The sequence below is a fragment of the Candoia aspera genome, chromosome 1, assembly GCF_035149785.1.
Source record: "Candoia aspera isolate rCanAsp1 chromosome 1, rCanAsp1.hap2, whole genome shotgun sequence".
Classification (NCBI taxonomy): Eukaryota; Metazoa; Chordata; class Lepidosauria; order Squamata; family Boidae; genus Candoia; species Candoia aspera.
This window is the reverse complement of record NC_086153.1, coordinates 24,445,519-24,472,918: the sequence shown is the minus strand read 5'-3', so window position 1 is coordinate 24,472,918 and position 27,400 is coordinate 24,445,519. Positions and strand designations below refer to the sequence as shown.

General features: G+C 39.9%; 1 protein-coding gene across 5 annotated transcripts in view; it reads right to left on the bottom strand.

Annotated features, from left to right (window-relative positions):
* The window catches only part of NCOA1 (nuclear receptor coactivator 1), a 295,660-nt gene that overhangs the window by 170,029 nt on the left and 98,231 nt on the right, over positions 1-27,400 (bottom strand). Inside the window, exon 4 of one of the 5 annotated variants that reach the window (XM_063300594.1) lies at positions 11,149-11,253. The exons of 3 other annotated variants lie outside the window; for them this stretch is intronic. The gene's annotated coding sequence lies outside the window, so the exon portion shown is untranslated. Of the gene's footprint in view, positions 1-11,148; positions 11,254-14,806; positions 14,933-27,400 lie in introns of those variants that run through there. One more of the 5 variants, XM_063300613.1, reaches the window with a different exon arrangement.

The following is a 27,400-nucleotide window of genomic DNA, read 5'->3' as shown; positions in this document are numbered from 1 at the left end:
TTCGCTTAACAGCCCTTAACAGAAGTCACCTTTGGAAAAGAAGTGGGTGCAGGAGGATTCCAAAAGATGCTAACTGAGGACACCCAAGTGCAGGGGTAAGAACACAAAAACCATACAGAAAAGGACCAAACCTCTGTTTTGGATATTGATTCTTTGTCTAATCTAACTTAATTGTATTTCATATAAACATTTCCTTCTCTAACCACTCATGAAATGATATCTTCTCAGGGGCCCCTCAAATAAAGGGAGAAAAATAGGAAGTGAGGGAATGGACTGAGTACATATGGCAATTCTCCAGGAACTAAACAAATCCAGCCCATAGAAAATACTGTATATAAAGGCACCTTAACTCACTGGAGCAAGAGTGATGGATAAGTCATAGAAATTAGTTAAGCATTTAATTCTTTAAATACTGAAATTCAAAAAGGATCGCAGGATGCAATTTCCTACTATGTTAATGTTTGAGCAGACAGCAAAGAGAAAACTTACAGGGGATGAAAGGTCAGTACCAACTGATTATTGTTGTTTATTCGTTTAGTCGCTTCCGACTCTTTGTGACTTCATGGACCAGCCCACGCCAGAGCTTCCTGTCGGTCGTCAACACCCCCAGCTCCCCCAGGGACAGGTCCGTCACCTCTAGAATATCATCCATCCGTCTTGCCCTTGGTCGGCCCCTCTTCCTTTTGCCCTCCACTCTCCCTAGCATCATCTTCTTCTCCAGGGTGTCCTGTCTTCTCATTATGTGGCCAAAGTATTTCAGTTTTGCCTTTAAACTGATTATTACAAAGGGTTAAAAAAATTAAATTGTAGAATGTCAATTTTATATATGGCAATATTTATTCCTATGCAAATCATGTAAAGTCCAAACCCAACATTTTGGTTACCTAACAGTATCTCCTTCCGATCAATGTAGATAAGGATGACTACGCAAAATGTCTAATGTGCCAACTACCACCATAAACACATATTCTGTCTAAGCATCTGGACCATGTTATCAGCAATGTGGAAGCAGGAGAAATCTGCAAGTCTAATTACACCTTGGGATTACTAACATGACATGCTCTAATAAATACTCCCCACAGCATCTGCTGATCTAATAATTGGCACTGGAAAATAGCACATGCTTATCTATGTGGTTATTAGCTCTCACTGATTAAGAGCTGGCAAGGAGGCAGTGGGCTGCATCAAGCACAGTGGGTGGGGAAAGGATATGGAAAATTTAAGAAAGAAAAGGGAGAATGTGCCAGTCCCAGCAGCAAGGTTTCTTAACACACCAATTTACCACTCTTTCTCATCATTTTGGTCTCCATCTATATGGCAGCTAAACCCACTTCATTTCGATTGCTTGCACTATGCTTAAGTACTTGCACTATCTTTAAGAGAGCCAGTTTGGTGTAGCGGTTCAGGCATTAGGCTAGGAACCAGGGGATTGTGAGTTCTAGTCCTGCCTTAGACATGAAGCCAGCTGGGTGACCTTCGGCCTGTCACTCTCTTTCAGTCCTAGGATGCAGGCAGTAGCCAACCACTTCTGAAAATCTTGCCATGAAGACTGCAGGGACTTGTCCACGCAGTCGCCAGAAGTCAAGACTGACTTGAAGGCACGCCCACTAAAAAAAAACAAACCCAGCCACAAAAACTGTCCTTAACCATAATAGAATATTTATTCTGTAAGGCTTCTATTTTTCCTGCCTCCATTTTTTTAAAGGTAGCATACATTCAAAGGACAATGGAAGAACCAAAATAACTATGGCCATTACAAAATATTTTGGAGTGTATCTCTCTGAGTTACCTGCAAAGAAACAAGAACTGTGCTTGTAAAAGTATTTTGGGTGTTTGGAAAGGTTACTGAAAGCAATACTTGCCCTTAATTTGCATATGCTTTTTTTCCTCACTTTCTCTTTCAGCTCCTAAAACTGATTTTAGACATAAGAGATCTTATAAGAGATCTTAAACAGCAATGTGTTGGTCCAGTGGAATAACTCCTGAGACAGAAAACAGCCAAAACAATGTGTGTATTTCAAAGGGTGGGTGGATAGATTGGGGCTGCTATGTTCATATGTATAAGACAGCCACCTCTTCCATCAGATCTTGAATGTATAGCATGCTTGTTGCTCCTATTAGAGTAAACTAAAAATGAACCATCCATTCCACTACTACAATCACAGCAGCAAAAAGTCACAACGGCTAAGTCATTTGGGTTCACTAACACCTGTCAAATTCAAGGGGCACATGCTTGTTGCTTTATTTCCCTTCTACAGATTTAAGACCTGATGTGGGTTTTCTAAAGTGATTGAAAATAAAGGGGAAAATAGATTGCTAGCTGTTAAAAGAAAGGAAAAATGACATACACTGGAATAAACCTTTTCTGGCATTTTCATTTCATATGCTTGTATTTACAAAATTAACAATCCCCAGACAGATGGTTCAGCTGGACAAGATTCCAGGAGCACCAACCATCAACAGCAACTGTATAGCTTCTGCTGCTGCTGCTGCTGCTGCTATGCCAATTTAAAAAAAAAAGAAAAAAGACAAAGACAAAATAAATCCAATCTTAAATATTAAAAATAACTTATATCCTATTGAGTTTTTTTTTTAAAAGCTGCGATAATTAAAAAATGACAACTAGAAATAGAGTTGTACCAATTTCTATTTTGTCTGTAAAAAAATCTTTAAGAAGAGTATGTGTGTGTTTCAGAAATTTCATGTAATGAATAAAATGACAGCGTGCCTTCAGAGTTAGGACAGGAAACAATTTTCAAAACATACCACTTTTCAATTATACTGCTAAAGACCTCCATTTAGTCTACTTGTGATCCTTTTTGCCAAACGTAGTCTTCCAGACACATATTGGTGCCCCCAGGAGCCTGACGTCTCCTACTTTCTGAAGTCCATGGGTGGCAGTAAAACAGAACATGATCAAGGCTTTGGTGGGCCATTACCCGTAGCTAATAGAGTGCTTTCAGTGTGGTGGGCCCTGTGTTTCAAAAGCTTGAGCTACATGGGGAATCTAAAACTGGTGAATAAAGAAACACCAAAGGGAAAGACAGAACAAACAAAATAATGGTCATGTACAGCTGACTAACTATTAATGTAATTCTGTTCAAGATTAAATGAATCACCATGTATTATTTCCTCTATCTTTTTAAAATGCGTCTCTCCACCACAGAGACTGTACCTGCTTCCTAAGAAACACAGCAGAAGAACACCTTTATTGTGATCAATGAACAACCTCTCAATGAACAACCTCTGTGTGAGGAAAACTGGGGGAGAGGTTATTCAAAGAGAGAGAGAGAAAGGTTACATTTGTCCAACATACCAACTTAACCATGATTTACTAAAGTAAGACAAATTTCCAGATTCTCTTAACACAGTAAAGCAATTTATTTAAAGGACTTATATGGCTGCCTACCTCATTTAATGATTCTAGGAAGCACACAACAACTGGCAAAAACAAGAATAAAAACAAAGCTACCCTTCCACCAGTCACCAGACCAACTAGCCTCCTGACTCAACCCCCACTCTAGTCCAAAAGAATTGATTTGTACTAAAATATGGTTGTCTAGTTTGTGTTCAGGATAATTTGTGAACAGCCATCAATGAATAGCAGACAATTACTACATACACACCTGAAAAAGTCTAGCTATACACCTAGAGTTGTTTATGCAAATACAGCCAGAGAAAGATTTCTTAATGGTTTCTTAAGAAGCTCATCATTACAGAAAAACAACGAACTTTTAATGCAACCTGTTGTCACGCAGCAGTTACCATTACAATGAAAACTGCAACAGAGAAGGCTAGGATCGTACTTCAGTTTTATTCATGCAATATTGGGTACAGAGCTGTGGAACTGCAAAGAGTTCATTGAAGTTTATATTGATACATCCCAAGATGTATACACTATCAGGAATAGGAAAGTTATACATTCTACCTTCTCCATATAAGAGAAAACATGGAGCAAAAAGGAAATGGAAAAACTGTCCAAGCAAAAATAGCTGCTGAAAATGCAGTACAGTAAACAACTTCTTCCTAAGTATGTTCTACATGTTAGAGAGACCGAATGAAACCAAACACTCACACAACTGATTTTACCATCATTTACTGTAAGAATAGAAACCAAGAGCCTGAATTCTTTAGCTACACTATAATATGTCCCAATTCACATGCTCTGGGGCTGAGTTAAGGCTCACATTATGCCCTATGACTGGAGAATTAACTGTAGTAATTGACACTGGACTTGCAAGTTCATGCTTTACTCCTGCTTTTTGAAACCAAGAAGCACAACATCTGCCAGAAGCACAGTGCTCAGGAAGCACAGGGAAGCCAAAGTGACAAGAAGATGTATTTTACTTTTCTTTAACCGCAGGTAATAGAGAATCCATACTGTTCGTGAAAAGGAAGAATATCCAGCCTACTAAACTTTAGCAGACTTATGTCTATGCAAGTAAAGAAGACAGTTGGCTCAAAAGACTGTTGTCTCAGCTTTTGGTTGTTGTTTTAAGTTAAGGAAGCTAAACCAGGAGAAAACTGACTAAACATGGAGGTGAAAAGCCATAACTATTAAAAAAAAATGGGTTAAGTCCATGTATTCATTCTCTCTTTGCACATGTACCTGTACATGTACCAGAAGTGCTATCCCAACTTGCTGTTTCAAAAAAGTCACTCCATAAAAATATATTTGAAATCTAGAGAAACACTGGATTGTAGCTTTGGAATCATGAAACTTGGCATGTGTTAATCTGAGAAAGTCTCGCAACACCTCAATGAGGCAATGTAAGGCCTTTCAATACCAAATGGACACTGATTCAGGCTGTTTTGAAGTAGAATTGAAACGCCTCAAAGTGGAGTTTGTTTGAAGCTTTTATATTATTACTGCATCATTTCTATTTTATTAGCTAAGATTTCTGAAAATCAGGAGGAGTCTGGTAGCTTAAAAGGCATAAGCTTTTGGAAACTAGCTCATTTCATCAGATGCAGTCTGCATGTATCTGATGAACTGAGCTGAAGCTCATGAAAGCTTATGCCTTTTAATAAAATTCATTAGTCTGAAAAGATGCTACCAGACTCTTCCTGATATTTTGCTACTATAAAATGACACAGCTTTCCTCTCACCGTGTCCAAATTCTCTGGGAACTTGTTTTGCAGGTGACTTAGACATATAAATAATAAATTGGGAAATCAAAGCACAATGTTTGTAAGTTGACAGACATGTATCTTTGCCCAAATACATTTCAAAATCAAATACTGTACATTTGACAGCCTGAAATGGTAATAACAATTATAAAGGAATTAAGATTCTGATTATTGGAATAAACTTTGATTATGTGCCATCAAGTCATTTTTGACTCCTAGCGACCACAGAACTTTGATATTCATTAATTCAACAACTGGCCAAAAAATGTTTCTGTGCCAACATCCTAGTTCTCACAATGGCCAATTATATCTCAGCAGCTATTACATGAGGACAATATGGGTGCAAGTAGCCTTTTTGTAATGTTGCATCCTGCCATAAAACTGATATCCAAAGTCTTATTTCCTATGAATGTGGAGGTTTCCTAAAAGACATCATGACTAACAGTTCAACAGATTTGTCTTTCACTTTTAAAGGTACCTAAACTTATTGCCAACACCACATTTTGTGTCAACAGTTTGATAAATTAGGTATGGTCTGAGGAAGTATACCCTTTATCTTTCCTGAATTTATTATTATGAATTTTCAATGGCTGATCTAAGTTTCAAGATTAGGAGAAAGGATGAAAAACTCATCTCAATCAACTTTCTTTATGTCACGTACCACTTCGTCATTCTCTAGCACCTTATTCACCTTCAATTGCGTTTTTCAGTCCTATAACATTCTTAAATGCAACCAGAACATATTCTCCCAAATCTGGACACAATATAAATTTGTAAATGGCATTTACAGGGTTTCTCAGCCAGGGTTCCATGGAACCCTAGGTTCCACAAGAGATCTCTAGGTGTCCCTGAGAGAGCACGATTTATTTTAAAAATTATTTCAAATTAGGGCAACTTCACATTAAAGAGGGAAGTTTTATTTTTTATTTTTAGTTTAAGAACATGGTTAATGCATATATACAGGCCTACACATGAAACAAATGTAATAATTTTGTAACTTCTGGCCTGTATCTGAGCCTGAGTGTGCAGGGATTCCCCGAGGCCTGAAAAACATTTCAAGGGTTCCTTCAGGGTCAAAAGGTTGAGAAAGGCTGATTGTTAGTTTTATTTTAACGGTTTCCATAATTTGTCTGTCTATTTATCTATCAGTAGTCTTTGCTTAATTACCACAATTGGGACCAGCAATTCCATTGTTAAGTGACAATGCAGTGTGATTTTACTGCTGGAATCTCCGTTGACTCTGCTTGTTGGAAGCTGGCTGCAAAGCGTGCAAATTGTGATCACATGACTGCAGGACGCTGCGATGGTCATAAGTGCAAGGACAAGTGATAAAGTTACTTTTTCAGCACCTGTAAGTTTGAACTAAATAGAGCAGTTGTTAAGTGAGGACTACCTGTATCTGGGTTATAGGCCCCTCCAATCTATCGACTTTGAGCAGCATAAACTTTTCAACAGATATGACCAGTCAGGAGAGGAACAGCAAACTGGGAGATTCACAAGATGAAGCAAGAAAATCAGAGTTTGGGGATACATAGCTGATTTCCAGTTGCTTGCCAGAGATGTGAGGTGAAAGATCTTGCTCTGATTGACCAGTTTCAGGAAGGTCCTACAGTACTGATGAAGTACAGATGAATCCTTCAGCAAAGGATCGTTACCTTGTCGTGGTGCTGGAGCTTGAGCACCTCAATGATGCCATGAGCTAAACCGTGAAGGGCCACCCAAGACGGGAAGGTCATGACAGAGAGGTCAGACTAAATGCGATCCCTGGGGAAGGTAATGGCAACCCACCCCAGTATTCTTGCCGTGAAAACTCAATGGATCAGTACAACCAGAGATATGTCGGTATACCATCGGAAGATGAGACCCCCAGGTCGGAAGATGGTCAAAATGCTACTGGGGAGGAACAGAGGATGAGCTCAACTAGCCCCAGACGTGATGACGCAGCTAGCTCAAAGCCGAAAGGACGGCTAGCGGCCGACGGTGCTGGTGGTGAACGGCGAATCCGATGTTCTAAGGATCAACACACCATCGGAACCTGGAATGTAAGATCTATGAGCCAGGGCAAATTGGATGTGGTTATTGGTGAGATGTCAAGATTAAAGATAGACATTTTGGGCGTCAGTGAACTGAAATGGACTGGAATGGGCCACTTCACATCAAATGACCACCAGATCTACTACTGCGGACAAGAGGACCACAGAAGAAATGGAGTAGCCTTCATAATTAATAGTAAAGTGGCTAAAGCAGTGCTTGGATACAACCCAAAAAACGACAGAATGATCTCAATTCGAATTCAGGGCAAGCCATCTAACATCACAGTGATCCAAATATACGCCCCAACCACAAATGCTGAAGAAGCTGAAGTAGAGCAGTTCTATGAGGATCTGCAGCACCTACTGGACAACACGCCTAAAAGAGATGTTATTTTCATCACAGGAGACTGGAATGCTAAGGTGGGCAGTCAAATGACACCTGGAATTACAGGTAAGTATGGCCTGGGAGAACAAAACGAAGCAGGACACAGGCTGATAGAATTTTGCCAAGACAATTCACTCTGCATAACAAACACTCTCTTCCAACAACCTAAGAGACGGCTTTATACATGGACTTCACCAGATGGACAACACCGAAATCAGATTGATTACATCCTTTGCAGCCAAAGGTGGCGGACATCTGTACAGTCGGTAAAAACAAGGCCTGGAGCTGACTGTAGTTCAGATCACGAACTTCTTCTTGCACAATTTAGGATCAGACTAAAGAGATTAGGGAAGACCCACAGATCAGCTAGATATGAGCTCACTAATATTCCTAAGGAATATGCAGTGGAGGTGAAGAATAGATTTAAGGGACTGGACTTAGTAGATAGGGTCCCGGAAGAACTCTGGACAGAAGTTGGCAGCATTGTTCAGGAGGCGGCAACAAAATACATCCCAAAGAAAGAGAAAACCAAGAAGGCAAAATGGCTGTCTGCTGAGACACTAGAAGTAGCCCAAGAAAGAAGGAAAGCAAAAGGCAACAGTGATAGGGGGAGATATGCCCAATTAAATGCAAAATTCCAGAGGTTAGCCAGAAGAGATAAGGAATTATTTTTAAACAAGCAATGCGCGGAAGTGGAAGAAGACAATAGAACAGGAAGGACAAGAGACCTCTTCCAGAAAATTAGAAACATTGGAGGTAAATTCCAGGCCAAAATGGGTATGATCAAAAACAAAGATGGCAAGGACCTAACAGAAGAAGAAGAGATCAAGAAAAGGTGGCAAGAATATACAGAAAACCTGTATAGGAAGGATAACAGTATCGGGGATAGCTTTGACAGTGTGGTCGGTGAGCTAGAGCCAGACATCCTGAAGAGTGAGGTTGAGTGGGCCTTAAGAAGCATTGCTAATAACAAGGCAACAGGAGACGACGGCATCCCAGCTGAACTGTTCAAAATCTTGCAAGATGATGCTGTCAAGGTAATGCATGCTATATGCCAGCAAATTTGGAAAACACAAGAATGGCCATCAGACTGGAAAAAATCAACTTATATCCCCATACCAAAAAAGGGAAACACTAAAGAATGTTCAAACTATCGAACAGTGGCACTCATTTCACATGCCAGTAAGGTAATGCTCAAGATCCTGCAAGGTAGACTTCAGCAGTTCATGGAGCGAGAATTGCCAGATGTACAAGCTGGGTTTAGAAAAGGCAGAGGAACTAGAGACCAAATTGCCAATATCCGCTGGATAATGGAAAAAGCCAGGGAGTTTCAGAAAAACATCTATTTCTGTTTTATTGACTATTCTAAAGCCTTTGACTGTGTGGACCATAACAAATTGTGGCAAGTTCTTAGTGGTATGGGGATACCAAGTCATCTTGTATGCCTCCTGAAGAATCTGTATAACGACCAAGTAGCAACAGTAAGAACAGACCACGGAACAACGGACTGGTTTAAGATTGGGAAAGGAGTACGGCAGGGCTGTATACTCTCACCCTACCTATTCAACTTGTATGCAGAACACATCATGCGACAAGCTGGCCTTGAGGAATCCAAGGCTGGAGTTAAAATCTCTGGAAGAAACATTAACAATCTCAGATATGCAGATGATACCACTTTGATGGCTGAAAGTGAAGAGGAACTGAGGAGCCTTATGATGAAGGTGAAAGAAGAAAGTGCAAAAGCTGGTTTGCAGCTAAACCTCAAAAAAACCAAGATTATGGCAACCAGCTTGATTGATAACTGGCACATAGAGGGAGAAAATGCAGAAGCAGTGAAAGACTTTGTATTCCTAGGCGCAAAGATTACTGCAGATGCTGACTGCAGTCAGGAAATCAGAAGACGCTTAATCCTTGGAAGAAGAGCAATGACAAATCTCGATAAAATAGTTAAGAGCAGAGACATCACACTGACAACAAAGGTCCGCATAGTTAAAGCAATGGTGTTCCCCGTAGTAACCTATGGCTGCGAGAGCTGGACCATAAGGAAGGCTGAGAGAAGGAAGATCGATGCTTTTGAACTGTGGTGTTGGAGGAAAATTCTGAGAGTGCCTTGGACTGCAAGAAGATCCAACCAGTCCATCCTCCAGGAAATAAAGCCAGACTGCTCACTTGAGGGAATGATATTAAAGGCAAAACTGAAATACTTTGGCCACATAATGAGAAGACAGGACACCCTGGAGAAGATGCTGATGCTAGGGAGAGTGGAAGGCAAAAGGAAGAGGGGCCGACCAAGGGCAAGATGGATGGATGATATTCTAGAGGTGACGGACTCATCCCTGGGGGAGCTGGGGGTGTTGACGACCGACAGGAAGCTCTGGCGTGGGCTGGTCCATGAAGTCACGAAGAGTCGGAAGCGACTAAACGAATAAACAACAACAGATGAATTAGCGAGACAAGGCACAGCAGAGAATTTGGAAGAACCATTCCAACATTGTGTGTTAATTGATTGGTGATTGGAGGAATTTGAGGCATGGAGGAAAAAAAAATAAGGGAAGGAAGTTTTACAGCCTTTCATTGCCCTGACCCATCCACCCTGTGGCCTCCTCAGACTCCAGTACTGGAGAACCTACACAAATTTGAGCAGTGAAGAGATCCATCTTCAGCAGAGAAACAGAGACCTCAATTTATGTTTTTATGGTGGAGCCCCAGGCACCTAGCCAAGATTTGCACCATTAAAGTACAGACCTCTGAGTCAGTTGCAAAGTGCTGCATCTGTGGAACTGCAGCTACTTAGCAAGCAAGTGTCCAAAACCTTGTCTCTGGGAAACTTTGTAGGGTACACTTAGACAATGAAGAACAGCTTACATAGCTGACAATAGGCAAATGCATTTTATTTTCCTGATGGGGTTCCTTCACACCCCATCAGGTGTAGAAATACAGCTCTCTACTCTTTTATTCTCTGGGGCAACCAATTTATAGATGAGACTACAATGTGTCAGTTGGAACTGTTCACACAATTCTTATAGAAACCTGTGCAAGTGGAAACAATCGATGGATAATCACTTTGAACTAGTCTCATTTTGCAATGTTCTACATCTTCTACAACTGAAAATAAATGATCATATAGAATTCTTGCCACTCTATAATACAACTTCCTTACAGTTTTGTATGTCCCTGTAGATACAGAATGGCTCCAAACTCATAATCCAGATGTCCACTGGGATCAAGGGATAATTCCTTTTCCATCTCAACAGTGTCAACAGTACCATTTGCAGACAATCCATTCTTTTCCTTCTCTCTCTCCTATACTGCTGCCCAATTCCCTTTCTTGCCAGAAAAGTATACAGATTTTGCTGACGTTTTTAGAGAAGAGGAAGCAACTATCTTGCCTCTTCATTGGGCATGTGACAATCTATTTGAAGCCAGGAGCCCAGAACTCCGCTAAGAGACAATATCCCATGTATATTCAAGAGTTAGCCTCGTTGAAAGAGTTTCTGGACAACAATCTGAAGGTGGCCTCCAGTCTGCATTGGACCATGTACAACTTCAGATATGTTCATGGCTATCACGGTCACCATGATCTCTTGAGTCACCTCTTACCCTTCTTCCAGGGCAGGCAAGTTGAAGTCTCCAAGAACAATCAGCCTCAGGAACTCCATCACCAACCCCATGATAAGGTCCAGACGTTCAGGCAGGGAAACCATCCTGCAGCATGGAGGATGGAACATGAATAGCATTCCCACTTTGCCTCAAGAGCCAACTTCATCAGTAAGGACCCACATCTACAGAAGTTATCTGTGGTACAATGTCTCTTGACACCAACAGTTTTCCAGATGAGACCACCACTCTACCTCCCCTTTCTAGAGCTTGCGGATGGTGCAATATCCAAAATTGAGAAGGACACATTTCTAAGAGTGGGAGATCTCCCTTCCCTTCAACCAGGTTTTGGTAATACAGGCCACGTCTGCCCTCTCATCCACAATAAGATTGTGAATAACACAAACTTTATTACAAGCATTTCTGGCAACAACAGCTAGAAGCCAGGAGCTCTGACAATCTGGTAACCTGTGGTTTGCCTTGAGAGCAAGGGGTCAGAAGTGGGCAGCCACTCTCCCATCCCCAAGAATCGCCTGCCCCCTGCCTCCTAGCACATCTCCCTTTGCCCATCACCACCCTAATTATTGAAACTCCCGTATACCCTCATCCCATGGTCCCATTCCCTTCCCTATTCTTCCTACTAACCTATACTATCTTTTCTCCATATACCTCCACACCTACTCAATCACCTTTGTTCCACAGCCATTGCCCTGGCTGTTCTTGCCAAACACAATACAAATTTTACAGCCACTGCTCCCTTCTACTCACACCTAATACCTCCCCACCCACTCCATTTCCATCAAGGCCCAAACATAAGTTCAATTAATTCCCTTCACACCCTTCTCCTAATACCCTTCCCACTCTTCCACTATTCTCTTCACCCTGTCTCATTCTACTCCACTGGTGCCACAGCATCTAAGATGCCCAAATACCGTGTTAGTTTTCCAGTATGGTAGTCCTCAAGGTGGAATGCTTGCAGAGACCTATAGTTAGCTCTTATAGAGGTGCAATTTGATATCCATGGAAGCAGGGAAGCAGGATGCTCTAACACAAGGCTCTCATCAGTGATAGAAAAAAATGAGGATTGCTCTGGCAGATATACCCAACTGAAGCACCACAGGGCTTGGGCAGGAGAAGTCTTACCTTCCTATATACTGCTGACCATTTCCTGCTGGCCCACACACTGCACAAGGCAGCTGAAGTCAATCCAGCTCAATTTGTTCACTTACTCTTCCAACACCCAAAAAACAGCATCTACTCCAGCTAAGGCAGCAGCCATAAGATTTGGACAACATTGCTCGGAGAATCCCAAAGCCAATCCAGTTTCTCTCCTCTGCTCCTTCTTCCTGTCTGTACCAAACTCTACCACACTGACTTACCACCTCTGAGTGAAGCCTACACCAACACAGCCCATGATGCTTGCTATCCTTTTCTTCTTTTCACAGTGATCATCTGATTAAATAAGAATGAGCTACACAATTGATCCATATCTCAATCAAAATGGACTTATTCCACCAAGAATTTCCTGAGCAAGATCCATCTGATCTGGACTGCCCATGAACACAAATTCCTCCATAACTTTCCTGCCAACTACCACTATTCTTTAGAAACCCTGTTCTCAGTATTAACCTGTACTTCCTCACATCAAATATAAGTTCCACCAGTCAAGGCAACAGATAGCTAGTTGTAAGTAACAACCATATAACACTTCTGGAAAGTGAGTCTTTTAAAACAGTACAAGATACAGAAAAGTGATGACTAAGCAGGAAACCTGGGTACAGCCCCTGCAATGGTACATTTTTCCCCATTATGACCTTTATGAAGAAAACATGCCTGACAATTATGAGCATGTGATTATTTTATGGCTACCAAAAAACCTGTCTAGACTTTACGCATCTAGGCAACCAAACTAAAAATTGCAATATGGAACAAAAACTACAACTGACTATTTCATAAATACGCCTTATAGCTGTCATGCCCCCAAGTGATATGAGACTCCTTTCTTTGGAAAAAAGATCTAATTCTGTAAAACCATTTCAAAAGATTTCCTCCTCTGATTAGTGAGGAATTAAGGGGTGTTAAATCATGGTTGAAAAGATTCTCCTATGGAATTTCTCATCTACAGATAAACCTTTCCACAAGTATAATAAAAAAACTTCCTATTATTTACAGCCATTTTAGCCAAATAGAGACCACTACTTAATTATTAAGTAGAATAGGTCCTTAAATTATAATCTGAAATTAAAACAGGATTGTATTCTTAAATACCCAACTGCCTTTCAGTAAGTATTGTTTAGATTGTAGCATTTATATGAAAGAGAGACGGGATTCTATTTTTGGAAGAATTAACACAAAAGCTACAGGTTAATTCTTCAGTAGCATTTTAGCTCTTCTAAGCTCACCCAGTTTTATTCCATGATAGTATGCAAAGCACTCTGAATACTTCAGGTGTGTGTGTATGTATGCATGCATGCATGCATGCATGCGTGCATTTATTTATTTATTTGATTGATTGATTGATTGATTTCAAATTAAGGAAATATCCAGAGCAATTAGAGATTCTAAAAAAAATTGTTATGTTCAAACTAAAAACTGAAACATAAACCAACCACGTGATTGGATTATATTTCACTCTATCATACAACCCAGAAAATAAGATTAGCTGAGTAAATCATATCTTAGTTAACATAGATAAGCATGTTGTGACAACAAAGTCTCACTCTTAATAGCTGAGCATGTTATCAAAAGTAATCATACAATCTCTGGTGAGTGGTATTCATGTTTCAGTGGAGACATGAACCAATCAGTGAATATCTAAGATAAAGATTCAGTAAAGATCATGCTTAAAACATCCTGGAATTGTTTATTCTTTCCAAGAGACATTGTCTCAAAATCACAACATCAAGATGGCAACCTTTGTATTTTGCCTATTAAGCAATTCGAGTGACAACATTGCAACCAGATTAAAGAATATGTGATTTATATTATCTCACAGATTCTGATTTCCAAAGTATCTTTGTCATATCCTAAGCCACCTCATTCAGTGGAACTAAAACAAGTTATGATTTGCCATTTAAAAACTGTCTTGAAAGGAAAAAGTTTTAGCTCTAATAATGGGATCCCAAGATAAGTTGTAACTAGGCACCAATAACAACTCAATGAGACAGCTGAGAATTTTCCCAAGTCCTACTACATTGCCATATAAAAAAGGTGGGCACAGCACCATTTAGAAAATACTAGGAGATTTTTTTTTCTTTTGTCAGTGTTTTTAATTCACACCTGACATTTAAAACCCCAGCATATATGGCACCAGGACCATGAAGCTGCAGGCATTTCTAGCTGTTTCTGTAACATGTGTTCCTTTAAACTGATTCCTTGTATCTTTTTTTAAAGAGAAATGTGATACGGCATTTAATCATATTGTATTCTGTTCAGCAAGAGTACTTTATGGCTATTTAGTGCTACCATGAAAGTCCTGGATAAGACAGTTTATGTTAATAAGGAGCATGGCTAAAACAAGGTAAGAGACCAACAGTGGGCTCAACCACAAAGAGGAAGCGAGACTCAGCATTTGAAATGTAGTCTCACTGCATTCTGGACGCGTTCGAGAGAGCCACTCAACATTTGCCACCCATTTAAATTTCCTTTTGCCCAGGCCTACCTTATTCTGGTCACTCCTGCCTTTGCAACTGGTCTCTCTGATCCACATGAGGCAGATATAAAGAGCAAATAGTAGAGATTTCTGAAGCACACAGAGCTTTGGTTTCTATCTTATCAAGCAACATTCTGCAGCAATGTCTTGGAGAAGATACCACATGATTTCAGCAAATCCCAGAGAGAGTTCTTTCTGTGCCACACCCTCCAGCCAGGCTGCTTGTCTCTCAAGAAGCAGGAGGAGACAGTGAAAAGAAGAAAAGGGGGCGGGGAAGGGAACTGAAAGCTTTTAGCTCAGAGAAACCTCTTGTAAAACGCACGGGACACGTGTTCCCCTAAGAGGAATTTTTAGAAACTTTCCCTAGAGGTAAAAGCATTAGACTTCTGGTAATTTAACAGAGAGAAAGAGTTTATATGGGGTACCCTTCAGTTGTCCACACAGTACACTGGAAAACTGTTCCCTTGACAAGTGGTAAGCACAATGGATTTTAAGAAACAGTGTAATGTACTGAAAAATAGAGGCTCTAAGCATGCTGAAGTGTCAATGCATTGCCTTACAACAGCAGGATTTTTTTTCTTGATACAGTATACACTGATTGCTTTCCCTTTTATTGTTGCCAATTGAAGGAAGATAAATTTTAAAATTACTTATTAAATTTTTCAAATGAATAAAAGCTGCGGCCATTTTCATTTCAAACAGCAAGCCCCACATTAATTAATCTCTCCTTTTAGAGGTACTTCATTTCTGGTTTGGCACTACTATTGCTACTGGAAATAATGCCTGGGAATGTTTTACTTGATCAGCTTGGCAGGACACAGTTCTGCTCACAACTACATCAGTTTGGCAAATGGTTATTCACCATCCTTTTACAGGACAAACAACCAAGAAATAAAATGGGCAGTTCTAGATATTACAAAACATAAAGTATTGCTTATTAAAAGATGTGCCCAGATTCAAGTTCTCCTCTCCCCCAATACTTAGCACCTGAGTAAACTTACATTACTAAGCTGTAATTCCAAGCTGCAAAAGCTTATATCATGCACATATATCATACAGAGTCTCAGAAACCTCCCATTTAATCAGTGAAGCAGGGTCTCCTTGGTAGAGAACATGAAAGCTGTTGAAATCCATTTTCAAAATAGACAACACCGAGCCAGACAGACCTAGTAGAAGTTAAACATGTTTAGCCTTGAGAAGAGGCAACATGAAGATAGCAATATGATCGCCATATTTGGGTAGCTGTCCCATGATGGAGCAACACATTCAAGTTATATGGAAAGCAATTTCATCTAAAGTTCTGGGAAAGTATTTTAATGTATAAACTATTCATTTATTTATTGAGGTCCACTGGCCAACAGAACTTGCTGAAACCATGAAATAAACTGGCCAGAGAAGCTGTAGAAATAATCTCCCTTGAAGTTTTGGAAAAATACTGGAGTAAACTTTATTAAAGATTATTTTTAGCTTATGCCTTCTGGACCATTGGCCAGGCTGGCTGGGATCAATAGACATGATAGACTAAAACATCTGGAGACTATCATGGTGCCTACACTAGTCTAAATCATCCTATCACTGGAAATAGTTTGATGAGAGAGTTTGTAATGCAACTGAAGTTTTGCAAATTAATATTTAGTGGATAAGAGTTTGTTGTTTATTCGTTTAGTCGCTTCCAACTGTGACTTCATGGACCAGCCCACGCCAGAGCTTCCTGTCAGTCATCAGCACCCCCAGCTCCCCCAGGGACAAATCCATCACCTCTAGAATATCATCCATCCATCTTGCCCTTGGTCGGCCCCTCTTCCTTTTGCCCTCCACTCCCCCTAGCATCAGCATCTTCTCCAGGCTGTCCTGTCTTCTCATTATGTGGCCAAAGTATTTCAGTCTTGCCTTTAATATCATTCCCTCAAGTGAGCAGTCTGGCTTTATTTCCTGGAGGATGGACTGGTTTGATCTTCTTGCAGTCCAAGGCACTCTCAGAATTTTCCTCCAACACCAGAGTTCAAAAGCATCGATCTTCCTTCTCTCAGCCTTCCTTATGGTCCAGCTCTCGCAGCCATATGTTACTACGGGGAACACCATTGCTTTAACTATGCAGACCTTTCTTGTCAGTGTGATGTCTCTGCTCTGAACTCTCTGATCGAGATTTGTCATTGCTCTTCTCCCAAGGATTAAGCGTCTTCTGATTTCCTGACTGCAGTCAGCATCTGCAGTAATCTTCGCACCTAGAAATACAAAGTCTTTCACTGCTTCTACATTTTCTCCCTCTATCTACCAGTTATCAGTCAAGCTGGTTGCCATAATCTTGGTTTTTTTGAGGTTTAGCTGCAAGCCAGCTTTTGCACTTTCTTCTTTCACCTTCATCATAAGGCTCCTCAGTTCCTCTTCGCTTTCAGCCATCAAAGTGGTATCATCTGCATATCTGAGATTGTGAAAGTTTCTTCCAGCGATTTTAACTCCAGCCTTGGATTCCTCAAGCCCAGCTTGTTGCATGATGTGTTCTGCATACAAGTTGAATAGGTAGGGTGAGAGTATACAGCCCTGCCGTACTCCTTTCCCAATCTTAAACCAGTCCGTTGTTCTGTGGTCTGTTCTTACTGTTGCTACTTGGTCGTTATACAGATTCTTCAGGAGGCAGACAAGATGACTTGGTATCCCCATACCACTAAGAACTAGCCACAATTTGTTATGGTCCACACAGTCAAAGGCTTTAGAATAGTCAATAACACAGAAATAGATGTTTTTCTGAAACTCCCTGGCTTTTTCCATTATCCAGCAGATATTGGCAATTTGGTCCCGAGTTCCTCTACCTTTTCTAAACTCAGCTTGTACATCTGGCAATTCTCGCTCCATGAATTGCTGAAGTCTACCTTGCAGGACCTTGAGCATTACCTTACTGGCATGTGACATGAGTGCCACTGTTCAATAGTTTGAACATTCTTTAGTGTTTCCCTTTTTTGGTATGGGGATATAAGTTGATTTTTTCCAGTCTGATGGCCATTCCTGTGTTTTCCAAATTTGCTGGCATATAGCATGCATTACCTTGACAGCATCATCTTGCAAGATTTTGAACAGTTCAGCTGGGATGCCGTCGTCTCCTGCTGCCTTGTTATGAGCAATGCTTCTTAAGGCCCATTCAACCTCACTCTTCAGGATGTCTGGCTCTAGCTCACTGACCACACCGTCAAAGCTATCCCCGATATTGTTATCCTTCCTATACAGGTCTTCTGTATACTCTTGCCACATCTTCTTGATCTCTTCTTCTTCTGTTAGGTCCTTGCCATCTTTGTTTTTGATCATACCCATTTTGGCCTGGAATTTACCTCCGATGTTTCTAATTTTCTGGAAGAGGTCTCTTGTCCTTCCTATTCTATTGTCTTCTTCCACTTCCGTGCATTGCTTGTTTAAAAATAATTCCTAATCTCTTCTGGCTAACCTCTGGAATTTTGCATTTAATTGGGCATATCTCCCCCTATCACGGTTGCTTTTTGCTTTCCTTCTTTCTTGGGCTACTTTGAGGGTCTCAGCAGACAGCCATTTTGCCTTCTTGGTTTTCTCTTTCTTTGGGATGTATTTTGTTGCCGCCTCCTGAACAATGTTGCGTACTTCTGTCCATAGTTCTTCCGGGACCCTATCTACTAAATCTAGTCCCTTAAATCTATTCTTCACCTCCACTGCATATTCCTTAGGAATATTAGTGAGCTCATATCTAGCTGATCTGTGGGTCTTCCCTAATCTCTTTAGTCTGATCCTAAATTGTGCAAGAAGTTCGTGATCTGAACTACAGTCAGCTCCAGGTCTTGTTTTTACCGACTATATAGATGTCCGCCACCTTTGGCTGCAAAGGATGTAGTCAATCTGGTTTCGGTGTTGTCCATCTGGTGAAGTCCATGTATAAAGCCATCTCTTAGGTTGTTGGAAGAGAGTGTTGCTTATGTTCTGCTTGTTTTGTTCATCCAGGCCATGTTTACCTGTAATTCCAGGTGTCATTTGACTGCCCACCTTAGCATTCCAGTCTCCTGTGTTGAGAATAACATCTCTTTTAGGTGTGTTGTCCAGTAGGTGCTGCAGATCCTCACAGAACTGCTCTACTTCAGCTTCTTCAGCATCTGTGGTTGGGGCGTATATTTGGATCACTGTGATGTTAGATGGCTTGCCCTGAATTCAAATTGAGATCATTCTGTCATTTTTTGGATTGTATCCAAGCACTGCTTTAGCCACTTTACCATTAATTATGAAGGCTACTCCATTTCTTCTGTGGTCCTCTTGTCCGCAGTAGTAGATCTGGTGGTCATTTGATGTGAAGTGGCCCATTCCAGTCCATTTCAGTTCACTGATGCCCAAAATGTCTATCTTTAATCTTGACATCTCACCAATAACCACATCCAATTTGCCCTGGCTCATAGATCTTACATTCCAGGTTCCAATGGTGTGTTGATCCTTAGAACATCGGATTCGCCGTTCACCACTAGCACTGTTGGCCGCTAGCCGTCCTTTCGGCTTTGAGCTAGCTGCGTCATCACGTCTGGGGCTAGTTGAACTCATCCTCTGTTCCTCCCCAGTAGCATTTTGACCATCTTCCAACCTGGGGGTCTCATCTTCCGATGGTATACCGACATATCTCTGGTTGTACTGATCCATTTAGTTTTCACGGCAAGAATACTGGGGTGGGTTGCCATTACCTTCCCCAGGGATCGCATTTAATCTGACCTCTCTGTCATGACCTTCCCATCTTGGGTGGCCCTTCACGGTTTAGCTCATGGCAACACTGAGGTGCTCAAGCTCCAGCACCACGACAAGGTAACGATCCTTTGCTGAAAGTGGGTAAGAGAGAGCAGCAATATTTTTGTTGAAGTACATATTTCTTTGCTTTTGTCCAGCTTGGAATATATCCTAATCCAGTTTGTTAGATGAGATCATGGCGTTGTTGGTTTTTAAAAAATCAATTCCAACCACCCCCAGCTTTCTACTAAAAACATTCCTTTTCATTCCAAACATTGCTAGCAAAGAGAAAGTTTGGAAACATATATTTTGGACTGAGTCTGTGCTTCATGCAAGTTTCATGGAATGTGACTTCTGTTTCAAAATCTAATTAAGAAAAACTGTACAAAGACAATCCCAAAGATTGGTGCCAAAGCTTCAGGATAGCTTCCTAATAACGATACAGCTTGAGATATGACCTTGACAAAGAAGAGATTATGCAATATTACATTCATTTAGCTTTCCAGGCATGCTCAAACTCTATTAAGTTACTTAACACAGTACTTCAATCAAAATATAGACATATATAATTTTTCCAGAGATTCAGAAAGCACTTTATGAAAATGTTTTTGCTAGTCTCATTACAGGAGAAAGAGCAAAACAAGTAAATAATATTAGATACATTTAGGTAAGTCTTTGGAAAACAATTAACCCCTTACTAAAAGGCCCTATAGGATAATAAAAACATAGGTGATTGTGCCATGGTTGACATTAGAACTCATCTACACAAACAAGAACTTGCAGTTTCTCAGGCCACAATCCCTTATGGTCTCTTTTGTGTCATTCTTGTCAATAGGAAGACATATATACTTCAAATGATCGATGAAAGTGCTTTTTAGCCATTACAAGAGATGTATGGTCAATAAATACCAAACCACGTTACTACTTGTATTAGTAAAGCAGTATTCTGGTGCAGTATTTTGTGGGTTTTAAATTTTTTTTTAATCCTTGGAATGTTTTAATGATTTACATTCATAAACTATCCTAACATATAGAAAAGCTATATATATGTATCCTCTCCTAATTTTATCTAGCTGTTAATACTCAAGAAGCAAGTTATATTACATCAATTACAGACAAATACATCTCCTCATTTTCAGGGTCTTTTGAAGCAAATTTCCCTGATGTAACTTTAAAAATTAACTTTTGTTATTGTTTTGCATCTTTCAGCAGTATGCCTTAATTTCAGAAAAAAATGTAGATTTTTAACTGGGTAAAAACAAATGCTAAGCAGACTTCATAAAGTACTAGTACAATGTTTACAGGAGGAGAAATATCCAAATTGCCTCCCCTAAGGAATGTTTATAATCATGAGATGCAGGATGGAAGCAGCAAGGAAATTGCTTAACCATTGGGTGCTTTCAGATGACCAACTGACTTTAGTTTATATTATGGATTCATCCAATCACAAAAGCACAGCAACAATTCCTGCCGACATGGAAAAAAAAAACTTTTATGAGTTCTATTAGGTTGTTTTCCTTCTTAGCAGCATGGAGAAGAAATCAGATTCATGAAATAAAGTTAAAAGCAGCCATTAGTGGCAAGGTCTATGTAGGAAGAAGCCAGCATGTTCAACTGGATGAATTCATGACCATGTAAACAATAGAAAGCATGTTGTCTGAACACAGTACTCAAGTCATTCCATGCTGGCAGTTTAAAGACTTCCCCAGTTGGAACAGACCTTTTCCTTAGGCTCCACCTAAGCAGTGATTCGTTTCAGTGAGGCTTGAAAATACTGCAGCAATAGTGTGAAATCAACCCAAGACTAAATAGCTCCCAGTTCACTGATGTAACATATGATGGTAACCAAATAAAAGAGGGAAGGATGCAATCCATCTTAACTTCCAACTCAGTTCTCTGACTTCCAGTCTGTCTAAACATTCAAGAGATGACCTGGAGTTACAAGAGAATTCTGAGAGTCTCTAAGACAGATTGTAACAGTGACAGATGAAATGGACTATCCCAGCAAGGCAACGTTGCCTTCCTGTTTCCATTAGATAAGAACAGCAAAGGTGGATGAAAAACACAAGGTAACATTGCTACTGGGAGGCCATGAGGAAGTTTAATAGAATGCTATTAAAAAGTGTCATGTCACTTTAGTAATAAGCAGTAAGCAGGGACAGTAGGAAGTCGAAACACAAGCAATTGCCAAATGTTTCAGGCAGGATAATTCTCAACACTGCTTAACTGTCTATCAAAATACACTAAGGCTCACTTGATCTTAACCAAAAGGCCGAGGGCTCAATATTAGGATGTGGATATGGCTAAACTCTATTCCAAAACATGATATAGTGACAACTGCAACTACTTTCTCCCCACCCACCCATTCAAACCCAGTACTATTTTTTTTTAAAAGAAGCTTATTTTAATTCAAAGACATATTATATCAAGAAGATACAAAAGACTAACTGAGATACAGTAAATAACCACAAAGGAAGTGCACCAAGGGGTATCTTGTACTACAAGAGAAGCCACATCGGTTGCAGTGTCCAGCTTGAAGTAAGAGGCTCATAACCCACAACTGGTCTGATTCAGTCTTCATAAGAACAACATCAGAAATATTTACTAATGCAGTAAAGCAAATTAAGTATTTCATCATCCTGCAGGTTAAGTTTTAAAGAATTCCAAACCTGAAGATTTATGGCATGAGTAACATATGTGCTGCCCGCTCCAAACAGACCCAAACCAGCAAAAGTAGTATCAAAATCCAAAACTGCTACCTATGTGTTCACATCTGGTGTCTTCAGTTAAGGGCTGAGGTGCACATGAGCCCAAAACAACGATCTGCTTACCAACAGAGCCAACTCCTTCCATTGTTGGGAATTAAATTGGTGAGTTCACAGAACAGATGGAAAATAATTCCTAATCTTTGAATCTTCATAACTCAAAAGATATACATGCCTCCCTCCCCCACCACCTGCTTTACCTAACAGAAAATAGACATCACTCTTTTTCCCTTGACATTAAGTCCAGTCATGTCTGACTCTCGGGGGCAGTGCTCATCTCCGTTTCAAAGCCGAAGAGCCGGCATTTGTCCTTAGACGCTTCTGTGGTCATGTGGCTGGCATGACTAAACGGAACACCATTACCTTCCCGCCGAAGCGGTACCCATTAATTTACTCACATTTGCATGTTTTTGAACTGCTAGGTTGGCAGGAGCTGGGACTAGCAACGGGAGCTCACCCCATCACATGGATTCGAACCACCGACCTTCCGATCGGCAAGCTCAGCGGTTTAACCCACAGCGCCACCGCGTCCCCTAATACTAATATAGCATCAATGAAAAGGAAAGTTTCTGATCCTGATTTGAAAGCACCATCAGAAATGTGATTCTTGTCTTAACCACTGAAAATACAGGAACCATTATCAGGGATGGTAGACACAGTTGTTCAGTATACAGTGCATCACAAAATATCTAATCTTCTTAAACCAACATCCGAAACAAAATAGAGCTATTCTTTAGTATTCACAATTCACCAAATGTTATGAGGCAATTTGCCAATCATAAGATGTATATGTAAATGGGAAAAGTATGCACAAAATGCCAAAATTGAAAAGCATATATAAAATGCATAATATTAGGGGAAAATACATATGTTATGAGAAAATCCACTCATTTCAGACTAGGGGAAAAAAACCTGACAGAAACTAGTGTTTGTCCATCCCTACTACTTGCCAGGGGCACTTTCTAAGGACCACTCCAACTATTAAGAGCAAAGTTGCATGCCCTTAACTAAATAACTAGATTAACTAGGTAATACTAATGACCATGGAACAAAATGATATCTCATAGCATGACTGCCATTCAGCCCAATTCCTTTAGCTGGGCCTTAATAGCATTTTGTCTCTAAATAAGACAACACTTTATTCTGTTTCTTAATGAAAATAAATAGGGAAAGATAAATCAGCACCATGTTTGTTAAACAGGCAGCCCCTGTAGAGTCCTCAGAGGTGTCAACATTCCTCTGTTCAGTAACAAATGTATGTCTTTTGCTATTATATAAAGCCACCTACATTTTCCTGCAAGTTACCTCTTCGAATTGTACCACAAAGGCCTTCTGGAGCTGTAGCCTGAATTTGGAAATAAAAGGCCTTTGGAACAGGGAGAGTGCTGGTTTTTCACACTAGTAATAGAAGAATGTCCTAGACAAAAGGCTAGAAATGAATGACATGATTTATGTGGGGAGGAGAGATAACACAGCTTTGTTCTGTCTTCTCTTTTCCAGCCCCTTTCTCCAATAGCAACAATGATGGAAGAAGCCACAAAACTAACACATTATACAGAACCAAATTATTCAAACAAATGGATCCAGAGGTGCAACACTGTTAGGCTGTTTGTTGTTTAAATCTAATGGAGAAATAAAACAAAACACACAGCACAATAGGCCCATCTTGAACCTTGGGCAGACTGTTATAGCTGCCTACATGAACACCCAAAGCTGCCAGAATTATGGTCTGCTCTGTGGAGCACCCTCAGATTTGCTGATCTACAAATTCATTTGAGAGGTATACTAGTTCTTAGTCTGTTTCCAGTATTCCTAAAGGACAGCATAGTAACACCTAACCCATTGTCGGTTGGCTGGAACTAGAAGGCGTGCTTTCTCTTCCGTAGCGCCTGCCCTCTGGAACATTCTCCCTCCAGAAATTAGGATGTCCCCAACCCTGTTGGCCTTTCGTAAGGCCGTGAAGACCTGGCTATGATGGTGATAGTGGTGATTTAAATTATTTTGATTCATAAATGTTCAAATTTTGAGTATGATTTTGGGGAATTTTCTTCCCGTTTGAAAGTATATGTAATAACTCCACTAAACATGTCTACAAGGCAAACAGAGACAAAATACATTCCATTACACACACACACACTAATGTAAATAACAGCAAGCATTTATGATTCAAAGAATAAAAAAATTAAGTTTGACTTCCGTGAGACTTACCACATAAAAATTGAGCCCTGGGGCCAGATGCAGTAACGTTTCCAAGGGTCAATACAAAATTCAGATCTTAGAGCTACTCTAAAAATAGCCTTAAGATTTTTAGATCCAGACCAATTTTCAACCCTCATTTGCAACAGGAGATCCACCTATACAACAAAATCCTATTGTTTCCTTGGACTCAAGATAATGGAGTCTGGTCTGATAATGAATAAACAAACTAAATAGGAAAAGGATTTTGGAGTTATGATAAATAGCTCAGTGAAAAAACAGCCCATGGCTGCTGTGAAAATGGTAAATCCCATGTTGTGGATCATAGGAAAAGTTTGAAAATAAAACTGCCATTTTTATTGGAACTCTGGAACTCAGGACTTCCGGTGGGGGCATGGCGGACTGAACAGCTGTGCCCGCGAGTTTAGCGGGTGGAGCTTACAGTGTGGCACTTTTTGGGGGGCTCAGGCATGTTTTCCTGAAGCCCAGGAGTGTTCTCCAGATAAAGGAAAGCACCTGGAATCACCCCATCTGTCCTCTGGATGGCTGCTTGTAGCCAGACTATTGCGAACAGCATTTCGCATTCGACTGGTAAGAGCTAGCTGGGAGGCTAGAACATCATCATTTTCCAAGCCATGCTATAGCCTTAAAGGGACACTAAGACTGGCTACCCCATTTCTAAATCTAGATAGATAGATAGATAGATAGATATAGATAGATAGATAGATAGATAGATAGATAGATAGATAGATAGATAGATAGATAGAATGTGTACCCCAAGAGATGCTTTCTACAGCAAGGAGAAGCTGGTTCTCTTGGTGCTTATTGTTATTTTTGGGATTAATTTTTAAAAATTGTTTTTTACGTTTTGGACTTTGTTCTTCTTCCAAATATTAAGGAGGATTGGGAGTAAACAATTGTCTTCCTGTTATTAGTTTTGTACTAAATTTAAAGATACTAGCATTTTCCTACACATTGAATCGGCTGATTTGAACCTTCAGCTTTCTGTTTCTACTTTCCCTTGGGAACTGTCTGCCTAACTCACTCTTACTTTGTGTAAACACACTCCAGAACTTTTCCGTATCTTCGGCTTTCACTGGTTAAGCTCGTATGGGGCTCCATAATCTACTGTGTGAGACATGGAAGATCTTAAACAGATTTTTTTCTGACTTCCACCAAGATTTTAAACAGATTCTTTCTGACTCCTATCAAGCTTTTATGCAAGACATTCAGGACATGATTGAACATCATGGAACATATGAGATCTGAAATGTGTCATCTGGTTGGGGATGTAGTGGATGAAACTGAGGAATTTAACAGTGATAGAAATGTTTCTTCTAAGAGGGAGATCGGGATTTCTATTGAGATGCTGGATGAAGATTGGATAGTGGAGTTGGAGAAATTTAAGAGAAAGAGGGATCTGCAAGCAACAAGTGAAACTGAGTTTCTGGAGGAATGCCAGGAAAAAGAAGGAGTCATTGCATATGGGATGTTTTCTGAAGAGAAGTTGGAATTTTTGAGGGGGGCAGTTGGGCTGTTTGATTGTCCTAAGAAAAAAGCTCTGTGCACATTGTGGGGATATGTAAATGCTCTGGTTTATTTTGAAGTGGGATAAGGGTTAAAGAATGTTTATCTGGATTGTTTTTAGGGTTTGGCTGATGTTATTTGTCTTTAAGGATTTGGATTAAGATTATTAGGGTAAAAATGCTTTGGTTTTGGGTTTAAGATTATTAAAATTCTTGTAATATTAAGTATAATGGCAGACAATTTATGTGCTTTTTAGTTTGATTTTTATTATAGTAGACAGAAATGTATAGAATAGTAGTATGAAGGGAATAATTAAATAAGTGCTATCTTTTGGGGGGGAGTTGTTTAGGAGGTTCATATGATTTTTTTTTTTAATTTCAATATAAGGGGAAGGAGTAACTGTACTTAATGATTTGTATGATGTGCCAAAGTGGAATGATTTATAGAAATAATATGGTTTTCGTTTAATATAGAGTAAGAGATTGATTATGGAAAATTTTTGTATATCCTTGCTGTTAAGTCGGAAGTCTCATCTTTTTGTAACTTTGAAAAAAAAATTCTCTTGTTTTTTCACATCTTTTTAGTTTTTTTTTTTCTTTGTAGTTTTTTGTTTTTTCGTAGCTTTTATCTTTGCTTTGAAACTTAATAAAATTCTTATTTTAAAAAAAGGAACTCTGGAACTCAAAGCACTGTACATTTAAGGTTCCTCACATATTATCCTACAACAGCTTTATGAGATAGGGTGGATTTAATAACTAGTAACTAAAGGTACCCAGTGAGCTCCAAGTTTGAGTGTGGACTTGGATCTGGGTCTCCCCAGACCCAGTGGAATACCTTAACTCAGTGTTTCTCAACCTTGGCAGCTTGAAGATGTGTGGACTTCAACTCCCAGAATTCCCCAGCCAGCATAGTCCATGCATCTTCAAGCTGCCAAGGTTGAGAAACACTGCCTTAACTACTTCATTTGGAATATACAATGTTGGCCACTGTATCTGCAAACAGATCAGAGAAAGAGAAGTTGGGGAGAGTTTTACATGGTATTGTCAAGGAAGACATGGAGAATAATTTTTTATCCTACTCTCATAACCTGAGAACCAGAAGTCATCCAGTAAATGTGAATATTGGGAGATTTAGATAAGACAAAGAAAACATATTCTATATGATGTAAAACTGAAATATAGAATTCACTATCACAAGATGTAGTAGTGATGACTGGCAAATTGGACCACTTTAAGGGGAATTAACAAAATTAACAGAGGATAAAAAAATTTCTCTAACAAATGAAATCTTGCTACTGCTACTTGTCTTAGACCTCTAGGAAGTTCTAACCTCAGCTAAAGGCCAATGCTCTAAGACTTGTGTATATATGACTGTCACAGAGCCATTTTACCTA